The sequence below is a fragment of the Canis lupus genome, chromosome 14 (assembly GCF_011100685.1).
Source record: "Canis lupus familiaris isolate Mischka breed German Shepherd chromosome 14, alternate assembly UU_Cfam_GSD_1.0, whole genome shotgun sequence".
NCBI classification, from domain to species: Eukaryota; Metazoa; Chordata; class Mammalia; order Carnivora; family Canidae; genus Canis; species Canis lupus.
This window is the reverse complement of record NC_049235.1, coordinates 48,929,856-48,946,786: the sequence shown is the minus strand read 5'-3', so window position 1 is coordinate 48,946,786 and position 16,931 is coordinate 48,929,856. Positions and strand designations below refer to the sequence as shown.

Sequence of the window (16,931 nt, the reverse complement as noted above, 5' to 3'; positions counted from 1 at the left end):
TTAGAAAGAAAGAAACTGTCTGAACTGAGCCTCTGATAGTGAGGAGGAGAGAGAGAATCATTATTGACAAGGCAAAGAATTAAGACAGTCAATGGTGCTAAGCAAAAGATTGCCCTCCTGTTGGGAACAAAGGTGTAACTCACAGCTCCCTGGTTAGACAGATATCAGCTCCCTGCTCAGTGGCTGCAATGCCAGGAGCTAAGAGCTGTGGGTGACTTGGCCAGGCCCATGAGAAAGGGCATGTCCCTTTGACCTTACACTTCATTCTTTTTTGCTTCCCACTCCATCCCTGGATTCACTTCCTCCTGCTGCACTCTGAACAGATGGCACCGTGGGTGGATTCATTGAATATGAGAGAACAAGTGCCACCCCAGTCATTTTCTTCATAGCGCTTATCACTTCTTTTTTTTTAAGATTTTATTTATTTATTTTATTTATTTATTTACTTTTATTTTAAGATTTTATTTATTTTATTTATTTTATTTTATTGATTTATTTATTTACTCATAAGAGACACATGTAGAAAGGCAGAGACGTAGGCAGAGGAGAAGCAGGCTCCCCAAAGGGAACCTGATGTGGGACTTGATCCCAGGACCCCGGATCATGCCCTGAACCAAAGGCAGATGCTCAACCGCTGAACCACCCAGGCGTCCCAGCGCTTATCACTCCTGTCTCACTTTTCATTTATCGGGTTTCATACCCATCCTTGTCCCAGAAATGAAGGATTCATAAATGATGTGTGATTCGCCATTGTGTCACCAGGGCCAGCGAAATACCTGTGCCAGGGATCAGAAGACAACATCACAAACTCTTCCCATTAGAATGAAACCTAGAGATCATGGTGTCCAGCACACCATTTAAATTGAGGAAGACACTGTAGCCCATACAGGGACCTTCGTTACCTAACAAGTACTATCTAAGCCTCCAGTCTCCTTTTCCACTGCAGAACTGCTTCCCTACCACATGACACCTATAAAAAGACTCTAGAGGCCCAGAGAAATGAAAGGCAGCTTCTGAGCAGCAGAGCCATGCTTTAACCCCACCCCCAAGAATCTCTCTTCAAGGACATCTAGGAGCCAGGATGAATATCCAGCCCCGCTAGAAGATGCAGAACAATGAGAAGAAGCTGCTTCCCTTCCTGTGCGATATCCTCAGAACAGATTATATTTTGTTATGTTTATTGAAAAAAATAGGAGCATTCGCTTTAATCACTCTGGGAAAATCAAGCAGCATTTTATCCAAAATGTTTTGAGAAAAAGACTCTGCAATGAGAGCTCCACATTAAGCATCACCTCAGGGTAGCTAAAAAAAAAAAAAAAAAAAAAAAAAAATCTGTCTGCAAATATCAGAAGCAATGTGGAAAACAACAAAACATAAATGTCAACTCTAAAGAAATCCATTTGACAGAATTATATGCCTAAGTAATATATTTAAAAATCTTCCTACCTCTTTTGTTTGTGTTTGCCGTCTCTCACAGTCCTCATCCTTTGCTATCCTATTTTGAAGTTTGAAAGGAGTCTCCTGGCTCTTCAACAAAAATTGCAAAAAATACTTCTTAGGCATTGTTAAGTAAAGTTAGATCTACAGCCTCACTAATCAAAAGTATCAGTCCCAACCAACAATAACATTCTGGGTTTGAGCTATTATTTGTCCAGTTAATTGAGTTGTTAAACACTATTCCTGACTTTACTACTTCTACGGGAAGTGAGAGCTGATGTCAGAAGCCCATGAGGTTGAAACTCAGAGACTTCGTGTTTGTACAGAGAGATATACTACTTCATAAGCCACCTTAGCACACTATTTACCACATATTTTCTCCCAAAATAAGGAGCAGTCTGTGAGGTCTTTCCGTTCCTGGGGAGAACTTTGCGCATATCTGTAGGGCTGTAGTTATTAAAGTGTGCTATGAAGTCTGAACCCACAGTATATTCTCAAGCCCTCCATGAGCAAAACCAACAACAGTGATAGAAAACTGCCAGTTCTAAAGGTTCTGAAAGTTCTCCTGTTCAAATTGTAGTTTCCCTTCCCATCTAAATAGGGCTCTAGGAAAATCATTGACCTCTGTCTTGGAGCCCAATATAATCTGTCAACAAGTCAAGATGCGATAGCCAACAGAACACCTGAGGGGGACTGGGAAATGTCTTTAGAGAATGTTGAGCCTCTTTATCAAGGGAAAGATGACATTTCATTTGGGAACTAACATCTGTGGCAGAAGGACATGATAGTTTCAAGGTAAATGAAATAGAAGCTTACTCAGAGCAGAAAGACTTTCCTCAAGTCAAAGCGACTGAGAATATAGCCAGACAATAGCCAGAAATTAGCCAAGGCTCACCCTCCTCCCTTCTTTAGTCCCAGGCGTCTCTGAATTGATGCTTTCTTACCAACAGTGGGCAAGTCTATTCAACACAATTCGTTGGTAATGAAAGCTGCCCTGGCACTATGGTGGAAATTTCACATACATTACTTATAATCCTCCCAAGAAGTCTAGGGCATGGGTATTTTTTTTTATCCAAAATATGAGTTGAAAAAATTGAGGCTCAGAGGGTGGCTCAGTTGGTCAAGCAGCTTATTCTTGATTTTTGGTTCAGGTCATGATCAAGCTCTGCCTAGAGCTCCGCACCCAGAAGGGAGTCTGCTTGAGCATTCTCTCTCCCTCTCCTTCTGGTCCTCCCCTCATGCTTTCTCTCTCTTTTTTTTTCTCTCTTTTCTTTCTCTCAAATCAGAGAAGAAAGAAAGAAAGAAAGAAAGAAAGAAAGAAAGAAAGAAAGAAAGAAAGAAAGAAAGAAAAGAAAAAAGAAAAGAAAAGAAAAGAGAAAGAAAGAAAGAAGAAAGAAAGAAAGAAAGAAAGAAAGAAAGAAAGAGAAAGAAAGAAAGAAAGAAAGAAAGAAAAAGAAAGAAAGAAAGAAAGAAAGAAGAAGAAAGAAAGAAAGAAAGAAAGAAAGAAAGAAAGAAAGAAAGAAAGAAAGAAAGAAAGAAAGAAAGAAAGAAAGAAAAATTGAGACTCAGGAAAGTTAAGCAACTTTCCCAAGATCACTCAGCTAACAAGTAGCAGCACTGAAGCCCAAGTGTTGAGTGTCACTTTACTGGGTTGCTGGTACAAAAGTCCTGGGCAAAAAAAAAGTAGACATTCCATCTCTGCTTGTTTCTCCGGTGCATTTATTTGTATCTCGTGACCAAGGTATTTAAAGACAATTAATTTGAATACTAGCAGGAGACTTGGAGAGGTAATTAAAATAAGTTCACTCACTATTCTCTAAAGTCAATAAATGTTTGAGAATGAGTTCATCAGACTGCAATATAATAGAAAAAAACTGCATTAAAATTTAACTACCAAAATGTAATTTATCTTACAGATAGATTCCTGAGCCCTTTTCTTAATTCTTTTCACTTTTTGGACTATTAAGTCCTTAACCCCTCCTTTTTGAGATTGAATATCATACTGAGAGATGTTATGGTAGGCCCTGACCAGCTCAACCCAAGAGATCTAGCTCAGGGGAGGCCATCTGTTGCCATCGACAGGCACAAGAGGCTAATATCTTCAAGTGTCTGCTGCCCTGTCCTCAGGAATCCCTGGATAAAGAGCTAATAACTGGGACACAGCCCTCCCAGAAATACCAGGCTCAAGTCATGCCAGCCTTGACTCTGCTCTTTTGACTGGGTCCTGGTTCACTTCCCACCCTCCCTAGATCTTGAGCCTCCCTGAATCCCATCGATTTCTCCTTGTTTTGGTACTCCTTTCTTTCACTCCATTCCCACCCATTTATTTAGTTGTCGCTTTCTGATCAGTGATCTTCCCAGGACTAGTCAGCTCTTCAGAATCTGGTTCTAACCTGACTCTAGAGTTCTCTAGGGCCTACTTCCTCAATTATTCCTGCTAGCCCCTGTTTGTAAGGGCTGTTCCTACTTCTCTTTAACCTTGGTTTATTTCTAATGGAATCTCTGGAAGGATTCAAGCTTTGCCTTATACTCTTATTCCCTCACCTCTTCCTTTCAAAGTTTATTCCCTGCCCTGTCTCACAGGGACTGAACCCTACTGAAAGCTCCAGAGTAGAAGATGCCACTAATTTCCTCAGCTAACTCTCAGCTTCTTTGTTCTTGATTTACTATCCAGTTGCCCCTGAACTGCACATTCTAACTATGGCAAAGGTGAGCTCAAAGACTGGGCAATTCAGGCCTTTTTACAACAGTGATTCATGGTTCTCAGATATATGTGGCAAACGGTAAATTTCAGTATTTTTGAAGAGAGGAACTAAGTCATTAGGAGCATTTTGGTCCTTTGTACAGGAAAATGAGGACCAGTTTGCCAATTAAACTGAGGGTAAAATCCATGTTAAAGTAATTAGAAGAAGCTACCAACAATGCTGGATAAAGGAAGGGGCACCAGATATTCAAATATGGTTCAGAAAACTTCTTGGCAGTTTGTTGTACAGAAAACTCGGGGATCCCTGGGTGGCGCAGCGGTTTAGCGCCTGCCTTTGGCTCAGGGAGCGATCCTGGAGACCTGGGATCGAATCCCACATCGGGCTTCCGGTGCATGGAGCCTGCTTCTCCCTCTGCCTGTGTCTCTGCCTCTCTCTCTTTCTCTCTCTGTGACTATCATAAATAAATAAAAATTTAAAAAAAAAAAAAAAAGAAAACTCATGGCTGAATATGATGGTCAAGTAAGGTAAGACTGTGAATTAAAAAGACCTGGCTTCTGCAGTCATATCTTACTCCATCTCTTAGGTCACACGTCCTTCCACATTGGGCTCAAACAACAGAACTACCTACAATACTCCTGGTTACCAAGCAGCTAAAGGCATTTCTTTTGGGCTTCCTGATTCACCTTTCATCTTCTTAAAGCTACCTGATACCAAATCGGCAGCTTCTCTGGATTCTGGCCACAGAATTAACTTCATTCTTGAAAGGCCTTAAAATAGAATATTCAAAAAGGACTTACACTTTAAAGTTCCAAGACTGTCCAAGGGGAAAGGCGGCGTTCACTAGAGATCTCAAACTTGTGTCATTGACTTGGCTTAAATATTTTCCACTAGGTGATGTTTTCTCATCTCAGATGACATTCTAGTATTGCTATTAATGTTCTATATTCATTTATTTATAGCTAGAACTGCTATGTACAATGAGAGCAGAAATGCCCTCCTAGTCTTTCCCATATTTTCTGAGTGCAATGGTGTAGTGGGGTTGAATGGTGACCAGCCCCCAAAGAAATATATCCAAGTCTTAATCCCCCAAGCCAATGAGTTGATCTTATTTGGTAAAAGAATCTTTTTAGATGTACTTGGGGATCTTAAAATGAGATTATCCAAGATTATCCATGTGGGCCCCAAATCCAATTGTAAATGTTCTTTAAAAAGACACAGTGGAGAGGCAAAAGAAGAGAAGAAGACCATGTGAAGACAGAGGCAGAGATTGAAAATATGCAATCATAAGCCAAGGAGTGCCTGGAGTCACTAAGAAGCTGGAAGAGGCAAGGAAGGATTCTCCTTTAGAGGCCTCAGAGGGAGTGTGACTCTTTTGGCACCTTGATTTCAGATGTCTAGTCTCCAGAGCTGTAAGGGAATAAATTTCTTTTGTTTTAAGCCACCAAGTTTGTGGTAGTTTGTTATGACACCCTTAGGAAACTAATACAGGTGACCATAATTTTGGTGTTTGCATTATCACCAGGAGAAGGAAATCTGAATTGTGGAAGAGCCTCTGGGTGTATAATGTCAGAACCACCCAGATCTGTGTGGACATATTCAAATACAAATTGCACTGTATACCACAGCCTTCCCAGATTACAGGAGAAAGTTAATATCATCTGATGAAACTCCCTATTTACAAATATAATAAAGCTTACTCTTCATGTCTCAATAGTGTCCCTCACAAAACTTATCAGGAAAACCTAAAATAGAAGAGTTTTATGAATCTGAGCTCTGTTTGAGACACTGTCTTCAAATTCCATGCTGTTGGTGGGCATGTGAAACTTAAAATCCTTGAAGTATTTTTATATTCTCTATCACCGTTGTTATCTCAGAAGAACCCACACTTATGTGGATGAGGTTCTAGTATCAGTTCATCTCTTATTCCTGCTTAGGGCAAACATCATATTTCCTTTGCCTATAAAAGGCTTTTCAAAACGTTCCATAAATTCATGTAGTCATTCCATTTACTTCAAATCAGGGCTCATCAGCAGAAATGACTTTTTAACCCTCATCTTCTCTAAAGCTTCTGTTTTATCCTGAATCACCATTCCCTGCCTACATAACATTTAATACAATGTCTGACTATAAATGTGCCTATTATTTTGTATATTGATTTACCTTTTCCTTCACTAGATGAGAATCTCCCATGAAAGCAGTGATCATGACTATATAGTTCATTACTAGTACGATGCTGGATACATAGTAAACACGAAATATTTTGTTGAATATTTGTTGAATTTAATGCTTCTCATCTCTCTTACAAGGTATAAACCTTCTAATGATGGCAACTTTCAATGTAATTGTCTATTTAATCCGAAAGAGATGAAGCAATACATTGCAAAGCTATGAGAGCAGAGACCTATTTCCTGGTGTATTACCTTTAAACACTCTTATTTAAGATGCATATGTTTTCCCAAGAAATTGAAAGATTATATAGTAATGAATGAGTATAGAATGAATCACTCTGCTCTCAAGAAGCTTATCATCTACTGAAGGAGGCAGATACATGTAGTAGAAATACACAAAGGTAGAATGAGAGAGTGCCTTGAGAGCAGAGTGTTGGGAGAACAAGCTGAACTGGGAGAAGGAGAAATCCAGAGAAGCTTCACAGGAAAGGCTACTTTTGAAATGGAATTGAAGGATAGAAAGGATTTGGTAGACAAAATAGGGGAGAGAAGGAGAAGACAGGAAATGTCCAGAAATAGAACAACATGAGACTCAAAGGACAGACACCAAACTTGGAAAGGTTTGTTTAATGAACAGCACAGTCTTCTTCATTATAGCCTGAACACACGGATCAGCAAATATATACTCTATGTGTAGACTTTGATTATCTAGGCCTAGTTGTTCAGATATGTCCTCAATCTACTTAACTCCAGGAGGAAAGAGGGTGACAAGGTATATTTGTATTTCTCTTTTATTGGTTCTATTTTAGACCATATGCTTTAGACTATAGGGAAAAATCACAGCTTTTTGCTTTCATAGATTTGAAAGCAGTTTCTCATTCTTTTCACAAGACCTCAATCTACATTTTCTGGCCTCATTCCCTGTTGAGGGTTATTATGTGTTTAAGAAACGACAAATGTTAACCATAGCCAGACACATAATTAGGAAAGCCCCTCTGGAATCAGACACCCCCATGGTTTGGACATGTCCTTATTCCCTTCTAATCACAGTCATCATGGAAACTTGAGGCTCACTGGCTAGGGAACCTTTCACATATCTTCCTGGGCACCTTATATAGAACTAGGCTTTAATAAATGTTCATAACACCCTTGGCCCCATGAGAAGCACTTATCAAACTCCAATCTGTAAAGGAAAATCTTCACTTTAATGTTTGGATACAAAGTTTGAGTTGAAAATTTGGCTGGAAGTTTAGCAATTTTATGTCCTTTTTTTTTTTAACACATGAGATACAAGCAAATAAATAAAGTTGAAACTTCATGCAGAAATAGAAATTCTTGGGGCGCCTGGATGGTTCAGTTGGTCAAAAGTCCAAGTCTTTTTTTTTTTTTTTTTTTTTTTTTTTTTTTTAAAAGTCCAAGTCTTGATTTTTGGCTCAGGTCATGATCTCAGGGTTGCAAGATCAAGCCCTGCATCAGGCTCCACACTGGACATGGAGTTTGCTTAAGATTCTCTCTCGCACTCTCCCTCTGGCCTTCCCTACCCCTTGCTCATTCTCTCTCTCTCTCTCTTTCTAAAAAAAAAAAAAAGAAAAAAGAAAAGAAAAGAAAGAAAGAAAGAAAGAAAGAAGAAAGAAAAAGAAAAAAAAGAGAAATCCTTAAGAAGAGAACTACTTGAACAAAGAAATACAATTTGTGGTACACTGGCTTCCTGAGCAACAGAACTAACTGAAGGAGTTAGTTACAACTAACTTTAAGCCAACAAGAAGTTACAACTTTCAGCCAACAAGAAATCATGCTTTCATCCGTATGCTTATTTTTTTGGCCATCTTTATTAAGAAACTAATCCCAAATAAAATAATGAAATGGGGTAATTTTTTTCTTCAGGGTGCTATGTTTCTAGCTATTACCTCTTGTTCTAATCTCCCTGTCTATCCTATTCCCTAACAAAGCTTGTTTTTTCCTGTGTCCTGATTTCTCTCAGCAACATATCACACATGATCAAGAAAATGCCTAACTAGTCCTTTGTGTTCTAAGTCGTATTTCAACTCTTTCAAGAATTTTCTATTATTCTTCCAGAAATGTAATTATCTTTGCCACCCCAGTAGTTGTACCAATTTTGTTTCACATCATTTCAAGTTTTGTTATGGTTATTATTTTAGCTCTTTCCTCTCCATAATAAATATATAGACACGTAGGGAAGAAACTATGTTTATTTTTTTATTTTTATTTGTTTTCCCCACAGTTCTTAGGAAGACCATTTGTTGTCTACATGGTTCATTGAAAGAATGAATAATATTGCAGATGGTTGTATTTGCCTGCATCCTCAGACTCTAGTTCTGCCTTCCTCAAAACTCATCATTTCCATTTCAGAATCTATGTCATTCTGAAGAAATTGACTCCATGTCTCAACTCCAAAGATGGGACTCTAACCTGAGGCTAAGGTAAACTGAGCAGTACATTTAATTATTTAACTTACATCTAATCACAATTATTGGTTCACGATGGATTTATGACCCAAAATTGGTCCAACTGGAAAGAATTTCAGGACTCTTTATTGTTTAAAGTTTTTTTTTCATAATTTGGAGGGTTTTTAAAAATTATTTGAGAGAGAGTGTGTGTGTGTGTGTAGTGGTAAAGGGAGAGGGAGACAAGTATATTCTCCACTGAGCGTAGAGCCAGATGTGGGGCTTGATCCTACCATCCTAAGATCATAACCTGAGCCGAAATCAAGAGTCAGATATTTAACCAACTGATCCACCCATGCGCCCCAGGAATTTCGGGACTCTTTCTGGGAGTGCTGGCAGGGCAAATTCTCTTGTTTTAGAGAGTCGAGTGTGTGTATTTGAGACTTAGAAGTGCTGCAGTCATATTACTGCCATTAACAGAAGTCAACATATAGTAAGTTCATGATGCTGATACTGCTTAGCAGGATACAAGTTTACGTATCTAGTATAGGAAATATGTTCTAATAGAAAAGAGAACAGGAGGAAAAATCCCAAGTTTTGAACCCGTCAATGTCTGATAACAACACAAAAGTTAAATTAGAGTTATCTTCAGTTTGCATTAATAAAAATGCTATTATTTCCCCTCTGTAATGTGGGCCCAATAACAAGATGAATTATGTAAAGTACCCAGCATGGGGCTAGACACTATGCGGCTACTCCATAAATCTCAATAATTTCTTTTTTCCTCCCCATCTAGAAGTCTTTTTTAAAAGACAAACTCAAAAAACTGAAATATATCAATAATGAAAAATTCTTATAATATGCTTTGAAGAACTCAGGATATGATAAATCGTGCTCAGGAAAGAAACTTCATCTTTCAGCCTTCATGAGGGTATAACTAACCCAAATCAGAACTCACTGAATTTTGCAAAACTCCTAATGTTTGAGACAGAGATCAATGGCAAGCCATTGCAAATAAGGTAACAGCTTACATCCTGTTTCTACACATCTGAGTAACAAACCATGGTGCAACAGTGTTTGCTTCAAATATGGCAGGTCAAAACACAAAAGTAAATTCTTGATTCCTTGGACCAGATCTGTACATTTTAAAATGTTCATTGGAAATTGATTTATTTAAGGTTATTTGGATAAATTCAAGTTTATTTGGCTCATTTTTGGGTTATTCTATAACTTGAATCATTCAAGAAGTTAGGTAACCAGCAATTAGTTACCAAGATTTCCAAGTTCCTGAAGAATCTTGTTACAAATCTAACACTCTAAAACCTAGTAGACTATAAGACTGCGTAGTAACTATGTTCTACTAAGATATTTATAACTATTTCATTATAATGTGAGGAATATTCACTCTTTTATTATTCCCAAGTTCTAGAGCCCTATAGAAAAATACAGTCCTTTGGAGTCAAATTAACTGGCTAATGCTATTACCAAAAATGCACACTATCATTCTTTCAGTTACTATGATTAAATATAGTAATTTAAGTGATGCAAGAGAAAAGTAGCCTGAGCCTAGGTCCCAGCTCTGCCACTTATTAACTGTATAAATCCCTTTACTTCAAAGTATAGCCTTCTCAGCTTTATGGAGGACAATAACACATGCTCTGCCAAACCCATGGGCTTTCAAGAGAATAGAAAGGGTCCCAACCAACATTTGCCACCAAAACACCTGGCATAAAACCTACCCCTCACTGTATCTCAGTGGAAAATCTAGAAACCCAGGTCAGGGAGTAGGTGGTGGGTGGTAGGGAAGGGGATTTAAATAAAAGTCATGCAGAAAATAATAGGGGGATCCCTGGGTGGCTCAGAGGTTTGGTGCCTGCCTTCGGCCCAGGGCATGATCCTGGAGACCCAGGATGGAGTCCCACGTCGGGCTCCCTGCATGGAGCCTGCTTCTCCCTCTGCCTGTGTCTCTGCCTCTCTCTCTCTCTCTCTCTATCTATCTATCTCTATCTCTCATGAATAATAAAGTTAAAATCTTATAAAAAAAAAGAAAATAATAGGAAAGTCATTGACTTTGAAGTTGAACACAACCATATTTGAAATCTGATACTATAACCAATTTGATTTTTAAGCCATTTATTTATCTCCCTGAATTCAGTTCCCCCATCCCCATTTGTATAATGGAAATTATACTGTCAATATTGCAGAATTGTTAAGTGAGACAACAAAGAGATTAAAAGGGTCCAGGAAATTGTTAATAAATGGTGGCTGAAATTACACAGGATATTCAAGTAGAGAAATAAGGTTTCAGTCATGTAAATATTACAACTAATGGGTACTTTGAGCCATGAATTGGAGGTTCTTCAGCAGCAAGACAGCATGTGTTGAAGATGGTATATACTTAAAGTGATGGAGCAGTTGAAGCTAGAGTTGGGAACTTTCATTAGCTAATAAGGCTCCACACGGGCAAGTGTAACATTGGCCCCATGTGGAATACAGAAAAATTAAAAGAACCTAAGCAGCAAAAGAGGAACAGAAATCTAAACAAGAGATAGTCCTTGGATACATTGGCTGAGGTAGTTTTTAACAGTTTACCCATAAGAAAGCATTATGGATTAGCATCAGAATCCAATGGTATTTTATCTGAATTTTCTTATATGTAATAATGTTTAATTTAATTGATAACATGCCATATATATATATTTGTGGCAGGAGCATTATTTGCCCAGTTCTTCGCTCTCCACCCCTGTGTGTACACCAGTACACATGTGATTGTGCAATCCCTCCCACTGCAGGAAGAGCTTGTATTTCCAGTCCCCTTGACTTTAAGTTTTGCCAGATGACTTGCTTTGGCAAATAGGCTAAGGTTTTAAAGTGACAGGGTGCCAGTTTTGAGCTTAGACCTTAAGTGGCAGTATTTCTGCATATTTCCTGTGCCTCTGCCATTAGCACGAGAAGAGCATACTGGGCTAGCCCCTGGTCCCAAGAAGAGGATGGAAGACACATGGAGTGGAACTAAACCATCCAATAGATCCCAACTTGAGTCAGCAGGCACCAGATGTGGGAGCAAGCTAAACTGAGGTCTACAGAACCACCCCACTCAGCCTAGACCAACTGGCTGACTCTCAGCCAATACATAGGAACATAAAGATAAACAATTGCTTTTTTTTTTAAGCTACCGAGTCTTGGGATGAGTTATTACACAGCATTTTGCTGGCAGTAGCTAACTGAATACACTATTCTTAAGAGGCGTCTTGTTTTTAATGTATTGTCCCTATCTGCTGATTCATCAGAAAGGCAACCACGGTTTCCCCTCTTTCAGGTGTCAGATGTGCTTTAAAAGAAAAAAAATGCTTTATGACCTGATACATTATCTTGAGAAGCAGAGAAAAGTAGTATGATAAGTGAATAACAGTCTAGTTTTTATGGTTCAGACAAACGTAGTATTAAGTATGCAAAATTGATCACTATATTACCCTTTTTGTTTTTATTTCTTCCACGCTCTTTAGTATTGTCTTATCTACTCCCCACAGGTAAACTTGTCAGTAATCTGAGTCTCTTTCTTTTCTTTTTTTTTTTTAAAGATTATATTTATTTATTTTTGAGAAAGAGTGAGAGAGGTAATCTGAGTCTCTTAATCACCAGTACTAATTCTTAGGTCCTTCTCCATACAACATGTGCACCTATGAACACAAGCCTAGGGAATGTGGAGGTAGATAAATCTCTGTTATCAAGGCATCCATGGGCAGAAACTCAGTTATTCCTCTCTTCTTATGTCCAAAAGCCTGTAGAAACTTGTGACACAAGTAGTTACTCTGAGATTGTTGAATTGTTATGAAGTAAAAGTATTTATCCTACCTTTTGGGGTATCTGTCATCTATTTTTACTATACACAGAGGGCTGAGATTTCCAAACCTCTGACACTTTTGGCTGCATTTAATCAAACCTTGAGCTTATTATTCAGGTAAATCAGTGTGTCTTTTATGGAGTTGGAAATTTGCATTTCTAGGATACCTAGTTCACTAGATCACTCCTTGTTTAAGAATGTCTAAATATATCCTGCAGAAAGTATTTAGGGCCAAGAAAGGGATACAGGCAGAAGCTATGATATTTCAGAGAAAGATTTCATATAGATAGGAGACTCACATAAGATTTCCTGGTGGTGTTTGAAACCAGCTTATATTGAAATCAATGGCTTAATTTGCCAGCAGGGGTAGGTTGTTTTTTTTTGTTGTTTGTTTGTTTGTTTGTTTTTAAGAACCTGATTTTTAAAAGGAGGATTTAACCTAGAGTGATTAATCTGTGATGAAAATTTGAAGACACCAAGTAGATTGAGGGAGGCAAACTACCTAGCTAATTCACAGTTCACCTGCTCCAAGACCCCATGACTTGATTTTTGCAGCATGTGTTCACAGTGCTTTTCCAGGTGGCTTGAAGTGAGTTTCTCTGTACTTTTAACAGAGCTGTAGCCAAGAAAATGCTCACTTTGATTATTTATCAGGAAACCTCTAGATTGGTGCCACTCAAGGTTAATCCATGCATTGGTAGCACTGACCTCACCAGGGACTCATGCAGACTGAATCAGAATCTCTGGGCTGATGCTCAGTGATCAATTTTCAAACAAGTTCTTCAGAATATTCTTGACCATACTAATATTTGAGAACTATTGACTTAATTCACCTTGAGCAAGTCACCTCTCTGTCCTTGGGGTATCTGTCCACAAAATGAAGAGGTCAAGTTGGACAATGTCAATAGAGCCTTTGGAGCTCTGTCAGTATCAGTCTCTCCCCTGCTTTTTTTTTTTTTTTTTTCAGTTTTGATTCATGATTGTGACAGTGTATAAAGGAAGATTTTAAGAGCCAGATCATGTGGTAAGTCATCCCCATTTTCACCCTAAAGAAACTGGACCACTAGTTAAAATGAATACATGGAATATTTGATTAAGCAAGTATGGAATTCTGAAACTCAAGAGGAAAAAAGTCATCCTGTTATATAGATAGGTAAACAGCAATTAAAATTGTGTAGGGATCCCTGGGTGGCGCAGTGGTTTGGTGCCTGCCTTTGGCCCAGGGCGCGATCCTGGAGACCCGGGATCGAATCCCACGTCGGGCTCCCAGTGCATGGAGCCTGCTTCTCCCTCTGCCTGTGTCTCTGCCTCTCTCTCTCTCTCTGTGACTGTCATAAGTAAATAAAAATTTAAAAAAAATTGTGTAAGCAAGACAAAAATACCTTCTTAATACATCCTAGCTCTATCCAGAAACAATGACCACCACAATAACAAGAAGCATCCCTGGCACCCAGATTGTGGGCTTTAAATATAATTTCCCTAATGAGCCAGAGCTGCCTGCTAGAGAAAAGTGAGGGAGAGGAAAGAATTCTAGGTTTTAAAAGTTATAATAAACATATCAACAAAGGCAATGTATAGGCCCTGTTTGGAACCCAACTCAAGAAACCCAACTGAAAACAGTATGAGATGATAAGGAATATTTCAACAAAAACAAAATATCTGAAAACACTAAGGAATTATTTTGGGGCAAGATAATAGTATTATTGTTATTTTTTTAAAAAAAGGCATCCTTACTTTTTAGAAATACATATCAAAATACTTATGGATATTATATCCAGGGTTTTCTTTAAAGTGATTGGGTTGTAGGGTTTAAGGAAAGGAAGAAATCAAACCGGAGTTGTGACTCAAGTCATAGCGGGAGTAGCTAGATAATTGGTACATGGGGTTTCATTGCTCCTTGCTGTGCTGTATATTTCAATTTTTTTCTATAATGGCATTTTAAATTGTTAATCTGAAAAGAAAAGAATAAGGGAATACCCCCCCCCAAGACAAACAATGAAAGATAGATACACTTCCATTTTCTATACTGAAGAGTGAATATGGTTAAATTCAATGCCTCCAAAGGAAACATTGCCAGTGGGGGGTCCCTCCAAGTGCTCTCACTTTTTCTACTTGGAACCCATCCTTGTTTTACCCTCTGCAGACAGGGCATTGTGAACAAAGAATCCATGCTATGAAACGAGTGCTGAGCGAGTGTTAGTGCAGGCGTGCTGGGCGCACAACAGGCACTCAACAACTGTTCACTCAATAAGAAATACCTTAAGTAGAAGGAGAGGCCAGTTGAGTCTGTCTGACTCCAACAGACACATTTGAGTCCCTGCTCCTGTGCTCCCTGCTCTCACATTCAATCCCCAAACCTTCCTTGCCCTTCGCCCCTAGGTGTCTACCATGCCCATTGGGAGTTACTTGTGATGATCTGATCTATACTGTTGGCAGAAACATCTAGTTTAAGACTGCCCTTTACAGATACTTCTTTTATCTGTGCCTTTAATGAATTGTGCTGACAGGGTAAAGTGATCTGTTATCAGTGGTTTTCAAATAAGTGAAAAATGAAATGGTAAGATCTTTTTCACCTATAAAGTTAGTGAAGTAAAATATCATGACAGTCATTAGTGCTGGCAAACATGAGGTGACACTGTTTATTAGAGTTGAAATTGGGATCACATTTCCAGATGTCCATTTGGCAATTAATGGCTAGATCACAAATAGCAGTTATGCTCTTTAAGGAAGTAATCCCTCTTCTAGGAATTATTAAGAGCAATACTAGCAATATGTATAAAATGTACAGATTAGAGGCAAAGAGACTGTTAATGGTCAGTTAATTATGTTATACACATATGACCTATTAAGCCTCTGAAATAATGCTTAAATAACATAGAAAATTCATGTGATAGAGAAGACAAGACTGTTTATACACTGATGTCTATATAATCTGAATATGTATTTATTGAAAATGGCTCTATCAAATATTTAAGAGTAATTGGTTTGGGCAGTTGGATTATGAATGATTTTCATTTCTTCCTGTTTACTTTTTCAGTGTTTTTTGTAAAAATTTTTTGTGATTAGAAAAATACTATTTTCATACTCATAAACATTTTTAAACATTAGTTCTAATATTTCTTCCCACAAAATTGCCTTATACTTCTTAATTGCCTGATGTTAATGACTTTGATGGCAGAAACAAAACAACCATTATAGATACACTCAGGATAGGTGCTATTGCTTGTGCATTTAATATAGTTTTCCTTGGCTCAGTTAAAAATATAGTTTAGTAAGAACTCCATCTCAAGGTCACTTGGATGATAAATGAGACACTATCTAGAAAGAATCTGTATAAGCCGTTAAGTTGTTTCCTTTGTATGTAAAATGTTGAGGAGGCTTGGGTGAGATACCATCCCTGAACATGACTTGTAGTCTATGAAATGTAAGACTGGTAGCCATTGTTATACTCATTCGAATACACTTTAAGCAAGGCATTTGAGCTATGCCATCTTGTTGCAGCTCTAATCCTCTTGCATGAGGAAGTCAATGGTTATGCAAGGAAAGGACCTATTTGCATTGGTTTAGTACCCTGCACATGCCTCCTTGTTCCCCCTTACCAGTTGCCTAAAGTAATCTGCCTTTTCCTGGGAGGAATACATGACTTTCCACACACACTGTTACCCTCAGACGTGATATTATTACTCATTTTCCTGGGTCTTGCCAGGTCAAGGTTAGCTTTCTCCACTCCCTGCAAATGGCACCTTCTTTTGTCACCACTGTTAATATTTCTATTAAACTGTGGAGGAAGAAATGTGTCTTCCTAACACAAAAATAAATTTAGGAAGAACAAGTCCTGCTTAACTGAAACACAGACTACTTTGGGCCAGCTTTTTTGCCAACTAACTTGTCAGGAAACAGTTTGAGGGAAATGCTGGCAGGATCAGATACTAGATTCAGATTCAATCATTTTTCCTCATCATGCTTAACATGGCCACTTATAAAATTACATCCTTAAATCTGCTGGGCTGCTATGATGGTTTAAATAAGCTAACTCCTAGATCCAGTGCATCTTCGACATTACATATTATTTAAGAAGTCATACATACGCCAATGTTCTTTTCAATTTAGGAAATTTCTTTCACATCCAGACACTTCCATCATCCTAGAATTCATACTCTTGTTTTGCAAGGCAGCCCACAGCATTGTTAGACAAAAATAATTGCAGGAGAGTTCTTTATAATATTGTATAGAAGTTTACCTCCCTATAACAACTCCACCATAGTTATAATTCTATTCTTGGGAGTTTTACACTCTCAGTGTTTTGGGTTTTTTTCCTTTCTAAGTGATATTTCTTCATCAACTGACTGATTATTCCTGTATTTTCTCTTTT

The 16,931-nt window shown here is 38.2% G+C and overlaps 1 protein-coding gene across 4 annotated transcripts in view; it reads right to left on the bottom strand.

Moving 5' to 3' along the window:
• Positions 1-16,931, bottom strand: part of GPR141 (G protein-coupled receptor 141) — a 43,135-nt gene that overhangs the window by 11,073 nt on the left and 15,131 nt on the right. The window contains exons 2-3 of one of the 4 annotated variants that reach the window (XM_038557353.1): positions 1,447-1,525; positions 701-776 (exon numbers count right to left, since the gene is read on the bottom strand). The exons of 2 other annotated variants lie outside the window; for them this stretch is intronic. The gene's annotated coding sequence lies outside the window, so the exon portion shown is untranslated. The remainder of the gene's footprint in view (positions 1-700; positions 777-1,446; positions 1,526-16,931) is intronic. One more of the 4 variants, XM_038557355.1, reaches the window with a different exon arrangement.